At 37.5% G+C, this 14,269-nt stretch overlaps 1 protein-coding gene across 5 annotated transcripts in view; it reads left to right on the top strand.

Moving 5' to 3' along the window:
* LOC124555596 (flavin-containing monooxygenase FMO GS-OX5-like) overlaps positions 1 to 14,269 on the top strand; it is a 265,730-nt gene that overhangs the window by 154,061 nt on the left and 97,400 nt on the right. The gene's annotated exons all lie outside the window — the stretch shown is intronic.

The following is a 14,269-nucleotide window of genomic DNA, read 5'->3' as shown; positions in this document are numbered from 1 at the left end:
TATTAGTTTCTTTCAAAACTATGAAGAAGCGGGTGGTCACTAGGGAGAAAACACAGTTTTGAGTGCTTGGCCTGAGATAAAAAAAAAAAACCTTGTTCATCTGATGATTCTAAAAGGCCCAACAGCACAGGTATAGCTGTGGGACATAAATGGCTTTCGATGCTGAAAGTACTTTGTGTGAATATTTTTAAATCTTGTTGTGTTGAATGATTATGATGTGAATCTCAACTTGAAAAACAATATAATCAAGCTACAGTCACTAGTACATAATCAATTATCTCTGCCAAGGCTTACCAATGTACTGAAATATGCCTGAGACAAATCAGTATATTAAGAGTATCACCTGCGACAATTTTAAATCCTACTGAATTTTGTTTTATATTGTGTTCATCATTGTGTATATTATGTGAAGAACTTTTTTTTTAATATGCTGTAAAACATTATGTTTTAAGCATTTGTTTACAGACTGTCATTACTGTATCATAATAATAAATTAATTATTTAATTCAGTCAACAAAAACGTGAAATGGTAGTTAAAAAAAAAACCAACAGCACATTGTGTACAGCTTATTTTTCAGAAATGGTATTTCAGAAACCAGCTTTATTACTCATGGATGTATGTGGCTTGAAATCTTCTTTAATTTATGTTGTGATGAAAGTTTTCATTTTTCAAAATTAATTAACTGTGGTGGGGCATTTTACAAAATTTCAAATTATTACAAAAATTGCTTTTACATTTTTCAAGAACATAATTACATATCAACTTTTATATGAAAAACTTTTTATACATCATTATTTTGAATCTATTCCTTCTAAGCATAATATGCCAAATTACCATTGGTGTGTGTTTTACCTCTTAAAAGTGAAACTGGGCAAAAAAAATCTGTTGCACTATTTTGCCCTCTTTACACACTTACCAAAATTCACCAAACTTGTTTATTTACATTTGGGAATGTTCCATTGTATGCAATAAAAGTGTCTTTAAGAATATCAATATGCCCAGAAGGTATGGAGTGTGTTGAAAGGTAATGAATACACAATGAGAGCACCTATTCTTTCGGTAGGCTTTAATACCCAGTTAAGAGTGAAGTCATTAAGATATGAAGCAGTAGGTTAGTTGGAAAAGACTGGGGGAATAAATTCATTAGCCAACTGAAGTTAACAGATATGTGTTATGAGTAATTTCAGTTTTGTTATTTTGAGAGACATATGTCATATTTGTATAACAAGAAAAAGTTATAGACAGACTGATGGGTTTGGCAGCATTTAAAAAAGATAATAGCTGTTGCTACAATAGTTTGATTTGCTTCATTAGGCAGGTGAGAGGAGTAGGTTGTGTTAGTGATTGGAATGGGTTGAGATCAAGGGGCCAGGTAGCTCAGAATGCTTACTATAATGGACCTACATTGTACACAGAGGAAGGGAGGTAGAAATCAAGTACATGACATCAGAAAGATTATGAGATCCAGTTTAGTGTGTTAACAAGCAAAGTGTCAGTTTTAGTTTAGAATTTAGAGATGATATCTACTCATTCATTCACACAAAGTGTTCTGCATACTATTACCTTGAAGGAGAGCTTTCATCAGTGTGGAGTGAGTCAAGTTATAGTTAACAAACAGAAATAGCCACTGCAATTAACTTCAGTAAAATATACTAGGAACCAATTACAACTAGTGCTAATATGCTTGCATTAATAATTGTAGCCATTACTCCTAGATTACTTAATATATTTTGAAAAAAGGAAAAAAAACCACTGCTCTCCATCCAACAATACTTAACAGCTGTCTCTAGAAGCTTTCTTTATGCTGCAGAAGATGAAACTTGTTAAATTTGAACAACATTAGTAATGTCTGATATCTTCAGGGAAGGTGACAGTGATCTTACATGATTTCTTAAAATTTAAAAAGTCTTTATTGAAAAATATTTTAACTGTCTATATCATACACATATACAAAAATTAAAATATGATGACTAGACTTTCTATATGTTGCTGTTGTTCACAGATCTGAGGATGATTGCTTTGACAACTGAAACTAGTCTAGTCATCATATTTTAATTTCTGTATATTTATGCAGTCTAAACAACTAAAAGTTTTCTGAAAAAAGATTTTCTAAATTTTCAGAAAAAAATGAACAATGCTTGCCAGAGTTAATACCTCTGAGTCAAGTTTCTAATGAATTATGTGTGGCTAATAGGTACTCTCTTATGTTGTCTTTGAACACTAGCCAGTTTACAGTTTCATGGTGGTATCTACCAACAACCTATTTAAATGAAATATGTAATGTGTAAGATTCTCATAGGAGATATAGCTTTAGTATTATTCTGTATCATAGACATAATACAGTGCACACAAAATCTAATACAGTCTATGGAAAAAGTTTGTACAATTGGTAGTTTGAAACAAAACTGTCTGCAACTTCCAGTTTCTGTCAGATATATGTTATTATGCTGCAACCTTATGTGTAAAATATATGCAAACTGTGTGTATGATGCATTGTGCTCATATTTTGGTAGCCACACTTATGAAAAATGAGGAAAAATGTGAGTGTCAAGAACAAATATTCTACACTTACATCTACATATATACTCAAGAAACCACCATTGATGCATGACGGAGGGTACCTTGTACCACTGCTATTCATTCATTCCCTTTCCTGTTCCAACTGCAAACAGAGCAAAAGGAAAATAAGGGTCTACCTACTTTAGTATAAGCCCTGATTTCTCATATTTTGGCTCCACTGTCATTATGAGAGGTATATGTTAGTGGCCCTAGGTTTGTTCTGCAGCCTCACAAATGTTGGTTCTCTGTATTTTCTCAGTAGTGTTTCACAAAAATAATTTCATCTCTTCAGGGATTCCCATTTGAGTTCATGAACCATTTCTGTAGCACTCACATGTTGATCAAATTTACCAATAACAAATCTTTGTTTTCCTTTAATATGATCCAGTGGGAATTCCAAATACTTGAGCATACTCATGAATGGATTGTACAGGTTTTTTGTGTGTGGTCACCTTTACAGATGAGCTACTCTTTTGTAGAATTCTCCTAATAAATTGAAGTCAACTGTCTACCTTCCCTATGACCAACCTGATGTAATCATTCCATTTTATATGACTTTGCAACTTCATGCCCAGATATTTAATCAGTATCAAGCAGAACTCCACTAATACTGTATTTCAACATTACAGGATTATTTTTCCTATTTGTCTGCATTAACTTACATTTTTCCACGTTTAGAGCAAGCTGCCAGTTACTGCACCAAATTGAATTTCTATTCAAGTCCTCCTGTATCCTCCTACAATCACCCTTTCCTGTACACTACAGCATCATCAGCAAACACTTGCTGATTGCTACTTGCCATGTCTGTCAAATAATTTATGTCCAACACAGTTCGTAAGGGCACCCCTGATTGTACGTTTGTCTTCAATGAACAATCACCATCCAGGACATCTTACTGGGTTCTATTTCTTAAAAGGTCTCTGAGCCACTCACATGTCTCAAAACCTGTTCCATATTCTCAGACCTTTGTTAACAGTTAGCAGCATGGCACTGCATCAAATGCTTCCCAGAAATCTAGGAATGTGGAATATTCCTGTTGCCCTTCATCCATTGTTTGCAGGACATTGTGTGAGAAAAAGGCCTTCTATATGTTTAATGTAATAACCTAAATATTTACCTTCTTTAGATGGATGCTAAAACACCTATACTGGTAAAACACATTAAAATATATTTTATAACATAAATAGTTCATGGTTTCTCCAGTACCTTCCACAGCTATCTCTAGAAGATGTGAAATTATGAGACTTTACAATTCACAACTCTTAATAAGATATTTCTGCTCCTTAAGAGGGCACAGAATTTTGTTTCTCTGATCCTTATTAGCCCAGTGAAAAGAATCCAATTTCAGTAAGCATCTGTATTCTGTGAGGTTCTCTTTGTCTGGCATTGCACAATGGATCCTGAGTTTTTGCAAAATCTCATGAGGAATGACACCAAAAACAGCTGAAATTTCACTAATAATGACATCATTAACAGCTCACTGTGCAAAAGCAACTCATCACTTTGAAACTACAGTAGCTAATGGCATGTTGAGCGCCAGCCATGGCAGTGTGGGCCATGCCCCCATTGCTGTCTTTTGCAAGATGGCAAGGGCAATTGCCATAAATACTTCTGACAGCAATGTCAGCATATCACAGCATTTAAGGTTAGTGATCCAGAAATTCAAAAATGTTTCTTTTGCTCCTAATTCCCTTAAGACATTTAGTGTTTGCTTTGTAATCTCTGCCCTTTAGATGATCCAGATGAACTGTTGTTTTCTAGGATAAGTGAGCTGGTCTTGGATTACTATAGTTGGAGAGTCCATACAGTATTTGCTAGGATTGTATTTTTTTAGTGTTATAGATCACCTTCTGAATTGTACCAGGAATGAATTTTGAAACTAAAAAGGTCAAGTCAGCCTTATCATTTCATATTCCTCTGCAAATTTTCTTAGTTGAGACTGCATTATGCTGTATGCCCCAGATATGGAGGTTCATACACCTTACAAGGTACAGATAATTCTTTAGAAGTCCTCAACGTTGCACAAAGTTTCAAATTTGTGCAAGAACTGAGCAACAATGGAAAAACTCTTGTGCAGTTTCCTCATTGACTTTGGCAGTGATAGACAGTCAATCTGCTTACTCAGCAAAAGTTCAACCAACAGTGCATAACCCCAAACACAGCATGGCTCTGGTGGCATATGAAAAGAAAGTCCCAGTGATGTGGCTCAAAATCAGAGTGTACACTTCTGATTCTATTTGTCTTTGTCCGTCAACCTACTGCAATCCTGTCTGGATTATTTTCTACACTGCCCATTCCACCAATGGCCCAGGTATGGTTAACAGTGTTTTCAGTGTCACAAATACAGCAATGTAGTTAGTATCTGCAATTCTTCCCTCCATAGAATGACTACAAAATACCTGGAGCAGAATATGGTAAATGAAATCAAAACTGTTTTAAGCCCTGAGAGAGGCACACCATGAAAGTTATGAACTGAACTGGTAATTTTCGACAGACTGACAGTATTCAAAGTTGATTCATGGGCTTCAGTTTTGCTAATGAACAGGAACACATACATTGAGCATTCACGAGGATTGAAAACTTGTGTCAAAAGGATTATGTACTGGAGTGGTCACAAACTTCAAATTTGAGGGACTTTTCAAATGGAAATTTCATAGAAATGCATACCATATTGCATCAGCCTCATTGTTATTAATTCATTAGCAAAAGATAATATTTCCAGTCAAGACACATTTAATCATTGTTTCCCAAGCCATTAACAACCTCTGCACACCTTTTGCAGAGTTGTTCTCTCTGGGGCTAGACTGTGTCTCTGACATATATGCAAAGGTACACCTACAATCCAACACAGCCCCTCATTTTGTACGGGCATATACTTTACCTCATATTCTGCATGAAGGTGTTAGAAAAAGAACTCAATTGGCTCCAACAACAACAACAACAACAACAACAGTAACAACAATAGATAACACCCATCTCCTCTCGTTCATGGATATCCCATTTAGTAGTGATATACAAACTAAGGGCTCCTTCAGACTGTGTGGAGACTTTAAAAGTAGTTTATTCTCGCAGAATTAAAAGTTGTCAACTGTTACTCTAAAAATAATGTGTCAGAGGCATACTTGATACTTCCCTTGCATCTGCACACCAAATGAGTCCTTGATTTGAATGCCATGTTTGGCCTCTACCAATACCAGCAGCTTCCTTTTGTCATTTTTAGCATATGTATCATTTTGTGAAAATATCTGGAACAACTAACCTCAGGGGTTCCACTGTGACATAATGATATTGATTCTGTAAATACCACAGGATCTAACACCTGTGAGCATCTTGAAAACCCTCAATCATTTTTGTTCACCTTACAGAAAGCCAGTCAAAAGTGCAGTCTCAAAAAGTATAAATTTGGTTGAGTAACTGGGTTTCATTATAAAGAAAAATGGGAAACTTTTGACCATACACAATGTGCAGCCATTGACGACATACCCCTGTCCTAGAAATTAAAAGAACTATAATCTTTTATGGGCAAGATGAATTACTACAGGAAGTTTATAGCAAACACAATGCAGATTGCACAACCCCTCATCTACATCTACATCTACATGGCTACTCTGCAATTCACACTTAAATACCTGGCAGAGGGTTCATCGAACCATTTTCATACTACTACTGTACCATTCCACTCTCAAATGGTGCTTGGAAAAAAGGAACACCTAAATCTTTCTGTTCGTGCTCTGATTTCTCTTATTTTATTATGATGATCATTTCTCCCTACATAGGTGGGTGTCAACAAAATATTTTCACATTCAGGAGAGAAAGTTGGTGATTGAAATGTTGTAAATAGATGTCAACGCAAGGAAAACCACCTTTGTTTCAATTACTGCCACCCCAACTTGCGTATCATATCAGTGACACTCTCACCCATATTGTGCGATAACACTAAAGAGGCTGCCCTTCTTTGCACTTTTTCGATGTCCTCCATCAATCCTACCTGGTAATGATCCCACACCATGCAGCAATCTTCCAGCAGAGGATGGACAAGTGTAATGTAGGACAGACAAGTGTAATGTAGGCTGTCTCTTTAGTGGGTTTGTCGCATCTTCTAAGTGTTCTGCCGACAAAGCGCAGTCTTTGTTTCGTCTTCCTCACAATATTATGTATTTGGTCTTTCCAGTTTAAGTTGCTTGTAATTGTAATTCCTAGGTATTTAGCCAAATTGACAGCCCTTAGATTTGTGCAATTTATCGTATACCCAGATTTTATCGGATTACTTTTGGTACCCATGTGGATGACCTTGCACTTTTCTTTGTTTAGTGCCAATTGCCACTTTTCACACCAAATACCCTCTGAAAGAAGGGGACTGAGTTTGTTTGGTCGCTCACATGTGAAAATGCATTCTGCACTCATAAACCGGCCCTGCCAGTTCAGTGCAGCCTATGTTGTTGATATGGCGTGTTTTGTTCATCAGCAGTGATTGTTTTTGGTAGTGCTGTTTTATTCTTGTTTTGTCTTTTATGAGAGCAAGTTCAAGGAAACAAAGTGCAGCTGTGAAATTTTGTTTTTTACTTGGTATAAATGCCACTAAAACTGTTTTAATGTTGGAAACAGCTTACCAAGATGATGCTACGGGAAAAACTTAGGTGTACATGTGGTTTTCTTGATTTAAAAATGGTGAAATGTCAGTTGATGACAAACCTCATTCTTGATGTCCATCAACTGCTTGAATAAAAAAAATTAGAGATCTTGTTCCCTCAGGTCAGACTATCAATCAGACCTTTTATCTGGAAGCTTTAAGAAGATGGTGCAACAGTGTTCATAAAAAAAGACCCCATTTGTGGCTGACAGGTGACTGGTTCTTCCACCATGACAATGCACCTGTACACACAGTCATCTCTGTTCAATAGTTTTCGACTAAAAATAGTGTGATTCTGCTGCCCCAAGCACCTTACTCACCTGACGTGGCTCTGTGCAACTTTTTCTTATCTCCTCGCATGAAAAGGGGGATGAAAGGACACTGCCTTGACAACACTGAAGAAGTCGAGAAAAAAAAAAAAAAACAAGTGAGGAGCTGTCAGCCAATTCTAAAGATTACTATAAAAAATATTTGGAACAGTGGAAGGACCAATGGGACAAATTTATTAGTTGTAATGGAGGGTATTGTGAAGGGGATAAGGTTGTTTTGTAAATAATTTTAAAATACACTCCTGGAAATGGAAAAAAGAACACATTGACATCGATGTTGTCGCCAGTGGTCGGCGGAAGGTGCACGTGCCCGTCGACCTGGGACCGGACCGCAGCGATGCACGGATGCACGCCAAGACCGTAGGATCCTACGCAGTGCCGTAGGGGACCGCACCGCCACTTCCCAGCAAATTAGGGACACTGTTGCTCCTGGGGTATCGGCGAGGACCATTCGCAACCGTCTCCATGAAGCTGGGCTACAGTCCCGCACACCGTTAGGCCGTCTTCCGCTCACGCCCCAACATCATGCAGCCCGCCTCCAGTGGTGTCGCGACAGGCATGAATGGAGGGACGAATGGAGACGTGTCGTCTTCAGCGATGAGAGTCGCTTCTGCCTTGGTGCCAATGATGGTCGTATGCGTGTTTGGCGCCGTGCAGGTGAGCGCCACAATCAGGACTGCATACGACCGAGGCACACAGGGCCAACACCCGGCATCATGGTGTGGGGAGCGATCTCCTACACTGGCCGTACATCACTGGTGATCGTCGAGGGGACATTGAATAGTGCACGGTGCATCCAAACCGTCATCGAACCCATCGTTCTACCATTCCTAGACCGGCAAGGGAACTTGCTGTTCCAACAGGACAATGCACGTCCGCATGTATCCCGTGCCACCCAACGTGCTCTAGAAGGTGTAAGTCAACTACCCTGGCCAGCAAGATCTCCGGATCTGTCCCCCATTGAGCATGTTTGGGACTGGATGAAGCGTCGTCTCACGCGGTCTGCACGTCCAGCACGAACGCTGGTCCAACTGAGGCGCCAGGTGGAAATGGCATGGCAAGCCGTTCCACAGGACTACATCCAGCATCTCTACGATTGTCTCCATGGGAGACTAGCAGACTGCATTGCTGCGAAAGGTGGATATACACTGTACTAGTGCTGACATTGTGCATGCTCTGTTGCCTGTGTCTATGTGCCTGTGGTTCTGTCAGTGTGATCATGTGATGTATCTGACCCCAGGAATGTGTCAATAAAGTTTCCCCTTCCTGGGACAATGAATTCACGGTGTTCTTATTTCAATTTCCAGGAGTGTATATAGCTTTTAAAAAACAATTCCATTTTTCTTGGGTACCCCCTCATAAATAATAGGAATTATAGACTAGCATAATTTTCATGTGAACATTGAAAAAGGAAGAGATGATAAACATGTAAAAGTTGGCCACAAAGCAAAAATATGGAAATAAATAGTTTTTGTTGATCATAGCCTAGAAGGATGTGCTCGTGAGTTGTTACTGAAGAATACTCCTCTGATAATTGTAACAGTCTACAGATCCCCTCTAGGAAACTTTTAGCTATTAAGAGAAATCTAGATGCATTATTGAACTCCATGTGAGACAAGAAGAGTAGAGATTTCAGTGTGCATTTCTTAAAAGATATACATAGAAAAAATGAAATAGAATCACTCTTTGGTGTTTAATTCCAATTCCAGTAACCATTTTTCCAACTCGTGTGCAACAAGATAGTAGAATAATGGTTGATAACATTTTTATAAACAGTGCTCAGGTTCAAACAATTAATTTTTACCCAATTGTTACTGGTCTATCTGATCATGATACACAGTTAATGGAAATAAACAATATGGCACCTTACAGCCATGGGGCAGGTTCATACAAAGGAGTGAGGCTTATTAATGAGAACAGAATACATTGTTCTAAGAGTAAGTTAAAAGAGGTGGTATGGAACGAGTTATATATAGAAAGAGAATTGTGTCAATATTTGAAAGTTGCTATCCTAAAGCTGTGGATAAGTAAGGGAATTAAAATCTCATGTAAGAGGAAGACGGAAATTTATGTAAAGGGCAGAGTAAGTCAAGATCAAACATTACTTGCTTACTCCAAAACATACCGTAGTATTTTAAGGGAAGTCATTAAAATGTCCAGAAGTATGCACATCCTGACAGAAGTAAATAATGCAGGTAATAAGATTAAAACTGTATGATATATTGTCAAATGGGAGACAGAACAGCAAGTCAGTGTACAAGATACTGTAACAATTAAACTAAATGACAATGCTGTGGCTGATAATTCACAAGTTGGGAGCACTTTTGACAGTCAGTTCCTAAATAGCAACAAAAATAGAATTAATTGGTTCAGTTGAAAAAGCAAGAGAATATATTAACAATGCAATTCCTGAAATTAATAGAATTATAAAAAATCTAATAAATGAAAGCTCATATGGTGTTCGTGGAATTTCAAACAGAATTCTGAAAAGTTGCTCCAGTTTAATAAGTAATGTCCTTAGTGACATGCAATACATCACTGGCACAGGTAATTTTACCAGACAGCTTAAAATATACAACTGTTAAACCTCATCATAATAAAAGTGACTAGACAGACTTAAACAATTATCCTCCAACTTCCTTACTGACAACTTTTTCCAAAATATTCGAAAAAATAATGTATGTGAAAGTACTCTCACATTTAAGTAACAAAAGTTTACTCAGCATATCACAGTTTGTAGTCCAGAAATGCTGCTCAACTGAGAATGCTATTTATAAATTCACTCATCAAATAGTACATGCCTTAAATAATAAAATATCACCAGTAGGTATTTTTGTGATTTTTTCCAAAGTATTTGACTGTGTAGATCATATTACTCCTGTAGAAAACATCAAGCTTTATGGAATCAGTGGCTTTACAAATCATACTTAACAAGGAGAATATAAAACTTTATGCTAAATATTTCAAAGTATGTCACAAGGGTAGAAAATTTTATTGACTCGGAAGAAATCACAAAGGGTGTCCCACAGGGTTAGTTTTGGGTTCACATCTATTCATTATGTACAGTGGAACCTGGCTATAACAACATTCAAAGGCCCCTGGAATTTATGTTGTTATAAAAGAGTGTTGTTGTAACCTAGATCTGTATTTTTTATGTGTACTGGTGGTAAATGGAAAAGAACAATTTTATTTAGCCTTGTATTATTTTACATAGAGTATTCACTCTTAGGCATACATGAATAAAGTGTATACAGCAGTATGTTGAGTATTCACCAAACTTCTTTAGTTAGGAATGAAGTTCTCAGTCATTTTACTGTGCTGTCTATTTGCCCAATACACACTTTCTAAATTATGTTCTATGTTCATTATTTCATTTGCAATTTCATGGCTCCCTCTCCTAGCTTCATAGAACATGGTCACAATTCTAATGGATTCTAAACATCACTCGCAGTAGAGATAGGTACTTTATCTCTTTCTTCTTCCTCTTCTTCTTCATCTCCCACACTCACTTGATGGTCACTGTGACCCCGATTCTTCACTTCATTTGCAATTTTGTCTTCAGTTTGTGCTTATGCTGTAACAAGATCATCATTCTGTTCTTGCATAAATTTCATAGTCGAACTTATTGAGAGTATCACTGTTGATTTCTAACAGTAGTGCAGATAGTGACAGATCATCAGTGTCATCAAATGTGTCTTCAGTTTTAGCAGCATTTATTCCTTCAGTTGGGATCCCCAAATGACAGGGTGATTGTATCCATCAGTCTAACAGAATAATCCTGCTCTATCTCAATGTATTGTATCATTTTCAGTAATAAGAGCTTACAATAGTGGTATTTCAGACTCTATGGGCTGCCATAAGCTTTTTGTATTTGCAAGAAGAAAAACAAACTTAATATTCTCCAGACCAGAGAGTGCAGGATGTGCTAGACAATTGTCAACAAGAACCATTGTCTGTCTTTTCTGACTTATAAGCTCCCGATACCAACGCCGTATTTCAGCTTCATAGTGGTCATCCAGGACTTTTTATTAGCATTGTAGTGCATTGGCAGATTTTTATAAATGCTTAAAACACTCAGGAGTTTTTGAGTTACCTATGACAAGCATTTTTTTCTTCTCAGTTCCATCTGCATTAGCACAAAACAGAACTGTTACTTGTTCTTTAGATAACTTGCTGCCAACACATTTTTTACCCTTGAATTTGAGTTTTGTCAGGAGTGAATTTAAACCAAATTCCAGTCTTGTCTGCCTTAAAGATGTCACAGTCTGCATATCCTTCACAAATTTTAGGCCACACAGTAGTCAGCCACTGTTGGATTGTTTCATTATTCACACTTTTGGCTTCACTGCTTACTTTGCCAAAAGTAATGCTGTGACATTGCTGGAATCTGTCAATCCAGCAACTGCTGCACACAGCACACATCGTCCACATCAATCTGTTCAGCTTTTCATAACTGCTTAATTTGAGACCCATTTTGTTCAAATGCAGTAACTATTTTATCCGTTTTCTTCCAAACTGTTTGGACTGTGGAATTTATGAGGCCAAACTTATGATGCACATCAACCTTTTTAGCTACATTCTCGAATTCACAAATCACTTTTACTTTTTCTTCCAGTGTTAAAACTTTTCTATTACTGGCCATACTGTTATAAAATGTGTGCACTTCATAACAAATCATTATGGAAACTGACATCTTGTGTACTGTTGATAAGTTGTGTGATTTTCAACGCTACTGTAGGATGAACATGCTAGGGTAACAATGAGGTGGGGAGTCTGTACTACACCTCTTGTTGATGGAAGGTCAGAGATAAGAATGTGCCAGCTTTCCATATTATAATAACAGATTTCATTCAACAGAACATTGATTCTTGGAAAATGTTGTTGCTAACTGAGGCTGAAAAATAATTTTATATATGAGGTACACACACATCCATTTGTTGTAGTAAACATCGATGAGAAATATGTTCCTTATGAGGAATATGGCCAGAGCACAGAAATCATGATGTTGTAGCTGAGTTGTTGTTGTTGTAACTGATGTCATTATAGGAAAGTTCACCGGTATGTGAATGACCTTCCGCTTGACATTCAACAGGCAGAATTGGTACTTTTTGCAGACAGTACTAGCGTTATAATAAAGAGATGGTAAATGATATTTTCAAAAGAAGTACAAAGTTTTTCTCAGAAAATGGACTCCCCCCTAAATTATGAAAAGAAGACACTGAATTCAGTTCTGCACAACAAACAGTCATACCAATAATTGATGTAGCACATGAGCAGGAGTCAGTAAATAGGGTAGATTGCTCAATATGTTTAGATGTACAAATTTGAAGTCGAAGAACCATATTACTAAGCTTATCAAGCAATTAAGTTCAGACAATTTTTGCACCTCATATATTTGCTAATCTTGGAAACAAACAAATCAACCTCCTAACATGAAACTTCCTGGCAGATTAAAACTGTGTGCCGGATCGAGACTCGAACTCGGGACCTTTGCCTTGCGCAGGCAAGTGCTCTACCAACTGAGCTACCCAAGCACGACTCACGCCCCGTCCTCACAGCTTTAATTCCACCAGTACCTCGCCTCCTACCTTCCAAACTTTACAGAAGCTCTCCTGTGAACCTTGCAGAACTAGCACTCCTGGAAGAAAGAGAGAAGAAGAATATCATTCTACAACCTCCTGACATATTTTGCATATTTCTACTCAGTAATGCCTTATGGAATAGTTTTTTTGGGGGTAACTCATCACTTGGAGAGAAATTAGTGATTGCATGAAAGCGAGCAGTAAGAATAATATGTGGTATTCACCCACAGATGTCTTCAAGAAGCTAGGATTTTAATGTGCTGTCACAGTTCAACTATTCGCTAATGAAATTTGTCATACATAAACCATCGAAGTTTGAGAAGAACAGTGATGTCCATACCTACAACACTAGAGGAAAAATGACCTTTGTTACTCATTATTAGAGCTGTCAGTGGCTCAGAAAGGAGTTAAATATGGAGAAACAAAAATTTTGACCCTTTGCCCAATAACATAATATGTCTGACAGGTAGGAAATCAAGTTTTAAATCTAACTTAAAATAATTTCTCCTAGTCACCTCATTCTATTCCACTGACTAATTTCTTCTTAAAAACTGGCAGCCAGTTAAAAAAGAACGCTTATTTTTAAGTTTAGTTGCATGAGTAGGACTAAAAGAGTTGTGTGTTTATTAATGTTAACCCTAATCATGATATATACCTGTAAACTGATAAGAGAACTGTTCAAATAACCTATGGATCATATAATTAGCTAACTAATGAAATAATGTGGCTTTTGTGTCAACAGTGTGATCGTTTCAGACAGATGCTTCCTACACAGCTTGCTCATGTTAACCAGTGGAGATCTTGCTGCTACAAAATGTTCAAATGTGTGTGAATTCCTAAGGGACCAAACTGCTGAGACCATAGGTCCCTAGACTTACACACTACTTAAAACTAACTTATGCTAAGAACAACACACACACCCATGCCCAAGGGAGGACTTGAGCCTCTGGCGGGAGGGGCTGTGCAATCCGTGATATGGCGCCTGCCACACGGCCACATCTACGCGGCTTGCTGCTACATCACTATGGTATTGTAGGATCTCAAAAGTGGGAGGGTGGCTAGTGAAGCAAATATGCTGCTTGATTAAAGACTTCCAATTTTTGCCAATTCTTGCTGACCGTGCACTGGAATAAGATACAACAGTGGAGGAAGCAAGCAATGAAGGTGG

The sequence above is a fragment of the Schistocerca americana genome, chromosome X (assembly GCF_021461395.2).
Source record: "Schistocerca americana isolate TAMUIC-IGC-003095 chromosome X, iqSchAmer2.1, whole genome shotgun sequence".
NCBI lineage: Eukaryota > Metazoa > Arthropoda > Insecta > Orthoptera > Acrididae > Schistocerca > Schistocerca americana.
The sequence above is the reverse complement of the archived record's forward strand: the minus strand, read 5'-3'. Positions and strand labels throughout refer to the sequence as shown.